Source organism: Gavialis gangeticus, unplaced genomic scaffold (assembly GCF_001723915.1).
Source record: "Gavialis gangeticus isolate Ggan-Ray unplaced genomic scaffold, GavGan_comp1, whole genome shotgun sequence".
NCBI lineage: Eukaryota > Metazoa > Chordata > Crocodylia > Gavialidae > Gavialis > Gavialis gangeticus.
Window position 1 is genome coordinate 65,299,122 of NW_017729030.1, and position 3,786 is coordinate 65,302,907.

The window sequence follows — 3,786 nt, forward strand, 5'->3', positions numbered from 1 at the left end:
GACCTGGTGACTGTTGTAGAGGCCAAACCTGTTAAATGTAGTGAGCCTCATGGCAAAACTGATTTAAGCTGTTCTGTTTTTTCTGCTCCATGGTGTGAGATAAGGATGGGAGTGGAATATGTATGATTTGTCATACCTCATCCATGGAAAGATCCTAGATCCAGGGTGGTCATGCCATGGAATGCATGCCACAAGTGGCACAGGCAGTCTCTGTGCCATGTGGCAGATCAGGGAGGGAGCAGGGTGAACAGTGACAGATAGGGCAGGGAGCAAAAAGCAGAGCAGGAGACTGGGCAGAGGAAGGGGATTAGAGTAGCACTCGGTAAGGGTGTTGGCTTAGTTTGTGTCCCATGCCAAAAAGGTTGAACCCCGCTGTCCTAAATCATTCACTTGCTCTTCACCCTGATAGCTGGCAGGACTCCTAATTTGGGGGCTTATTTTTTGAGCCCCCAAGACTAGCTGTGATGGATACTCTGCCCCTGGCTGGGTCTGGCCTACTAATTATATTTCTGAGTCCCGCACAGCACACTCAGGCTAAGATCTAGCCATCCATGTTTTCCTTTTAAAGATAAAACTGTACTCCTCTCAGAAGCAAGGAAACTTTCCAAATGTGGCCAATGTACGGGGTGGCAACCTGAGGATGTAGGCAGCCTGGAACAATGGCATGGAGGTGTGAACAACATGAGGGAGTCATCTCAGGGTGCCATTAACTCTTAATGCTGCAGAATGACCCTCTAATATCTGTTTTAATGATTTAATAGCCTGCCATCTTAGTAGGAGGCAAGGGAATGTGGAAGGAAAAACCCACTCTGGGGAGGAACTTGTGACTTTCTACCCAGAATTAGAAGGAACAAGAAGGACCAAGCAGGCACATGCCTGTGCAACAATAGAGAAGAGGAAGTGACACAGAAAAGACTGGGTAGAGAAGCAGTGCAAAGTCCCACACTTTAGAATTATACTAGCAACCTTGGCCTGGTATAGATATTCAGTTTCTCTTGGGAGAGTTGCTGCTGTCCCAGGAGAAGTCATGACTGTACAGATGTTCAAGCTTTTTCTCCCAGAGTAAAAATGGCCATGCCAGGGGAAAAAACATGGGAACAACCAGGGTTAAATCACTGTTTGCAATGCCTCCTCTAGGGGAGACAGTGTGTAACTGGCTGGACTCTGCTGCTCCAGAGTCCCCTTCATAATCCCCACATTGTGCTGCAGGGAGGCACTGGCTAAATCAGATTGACCATGGTCTGTCCATCAGGACTGCTCTACACACTGCTGCTGTCTGTTGCCAGGCAGACTAAGGGAGCCTGCAGAGCCTGCTGAGATGTACACAGTGTTAGCGCTGCAAGCTGCCCACTGTTCAGGGCATCAGCATTTGGATGCCTGTACAGAAGGCTCTGGGGAAGTTTCTCTATCAAAAGAACAAACCAGATTATTTAAATGTGTGTATGCAGTAGGGCTGTGGAAAGCTTTGGTCCCTGATTCGATTTGGTGGAGATTTGGTCTAATTTGACAGCCGAATCTCTGGATCTGAATTGAATCAGAGGACGCTTTAATCTCTCCAAATTGAATTGGAACCCTCTGAATCAATTCAGACAGACACAGCTTTAAATGTTTTTTTCTACATACCTATAGGTAGCAGGCAGCTCGTGTACACTGCGATGCTGGGGTGCACTGAGTGTCCCATAGGAGCACTGAGCACCCCAGCGCACTCAGCAGCAGACCTGGAAGTGGATCAGAAACCCTTCTGTCCATTCCCGGGTCCACCAGAAAGCATGCCGGGGGACCCCGCCCCCCCCACCTCAGCGACTGATGTCTCCTGGGTCTGGGGGGGCACCCAGGGTCCCCCCCCCCAAATGATCACCGAGCCAGGGGAGTGCAAGTGGGGGCCCCACATGCTCTCCAGTGGACCAGAAGTACTTCCGGGTTTGCTGCCAAGCGCATGGAGGGCCCCTCTGTGCTTCTGTGGGATGCTCCATCCACTCCAGCATTGAAGCGATCACAAGGTGTCTGCTGGTGGAGGGGCTCCCATTTTAACTCAGCTGGCCCCACCTCTAGCTACCCAGCCCGTGCAGCCAATTGGCTCATGTGCAGTTAGACAAAAGCATTATGGACAGACAGACAGACAGACTAAGCCTTTTATTATATTAGAATAGGAGAATTCTTGGAGTAGCAATCTGAACATGCCATGCCATCAGGTGTTTGACAGCCCCAGGACTGGGTTGAAAGGGAACTTGATCTCCAGTGTGGACTGCTTGCATAGACTAAGGTGTGTGGTAATCCCAGGCTTCAGGACTTTGGAAGGTTGCATACAGGGTCCAGAGTATTTTCTCTCTCCTCCCTCCTCCCCTTCTCCCCCAACACACTCGCACTGAATGCATTGTCTATTTCCGGGAGAGAGAGTCTTCCTGTGAAGCACTGGAGAGAAACTAGAACTGAATTTTGTTTAGATGTGTTGGTGTTCCATATGGAACAGTGCAAGCTTTTCAGTGTCTAGTTGAAGGCAAGGTAGAGGTGCCCCTTACAGACTAAGTTCCTGGGAGTTTTGCTTATATGCTCAGGATGAAACCAATCACCATATTTGGCTGGCAGGGGAGAATTTTCCCACCAGTTCAGACTGGCAAGGAGGCTTGCTTCTCCATGTGCTCTGTAGCAGGAGGCAGGGCCCACATCCCATGATTCTCTTGGAACACTTTACCCAACAGCACCTCTGCCATTGCATCAGTCCAAAGCAGTGGTGAAAGCTGCTCTGTCCCATTCCTTTTTTGTGGCATGTTGTTGTGTGTTTGTGGTGGATGTTGATGTGCTTTTTGGCTCCAGTCAGCAACAGCAGCTTACAGACCCTTTTGGGCAAGTGGTTGCCCGCACACACAGGGGAATGGGCTTGATTGGCCACAAGGCCCCTTTCAGTCCTGTGTTCCTAATAGCAGTGGTCTAAATGGGAGTAGATTCTCCCTGTGATGCTGAAAAGGGCAACAAGGTTTTGAATGAGTAACAAAAATAGCAGCTATACAGCTGGCTGTTACATGAAGGCTGGATGCCCCTTCATTCTCGCTACAGACTCCCCCAGGACATCTGTGGGTGTTATGCTCTTCTTTCAGGCCAGTGATGAATCTTTGAGGCTGGGTCGTACTTCTAGGGGCATCATCACCCATATAGCTCTGCCTGCCATAACACGGGCCAACTGGGCCAAAAGCCCTGCAGGAAGGGTGGAGCTCCCCTGGAGTGGTACAACAGCTGCCACAGCAGTTCAGATGGGCTCTTCTCTGACATTTTTGGTTTGTACAGTGCACAGAGTGTGGGGGCTGGCTTGTGGCAGCCTCCAGACCTCATGAGCCATAGTGGTAACTGCTGTGCCCACTAAAGCCATTGGCTTCCTTTGATTGCTACCCCTGCTAACACACTACTGTTAGACCCCATGGATGAGTGCAGTTCTCCAAGTCTGTGTCCCTGTAATGGAGCCAGGGGGTCCTGTTACTTGGAGAGAAGCTGCTGCGGGGATGTCCCCACATGCAGGGAAGACAGCAGATTCTGGGCTAGTTGTAGGGGAGTAGGCAGTTAGGCCATAAGTGCCTATTGCAGGGCTAGCTGTCTAGCAATAGGACAGTAGATCATTTGACCCCTGTTGACTGCCTGCCTTTTGGGCAGGGGGCTGGACCCAATGATCTTGCGAGGTTCCTTCCAGCCTTAATGTCTATGAAATAGGACAGTGCTCTGCTTGGATAGCAAGGGTGCTGCTATGGTTTCATAGATTTCATAGACATTAAGGGCTGGAAGGGATATCATGAGACT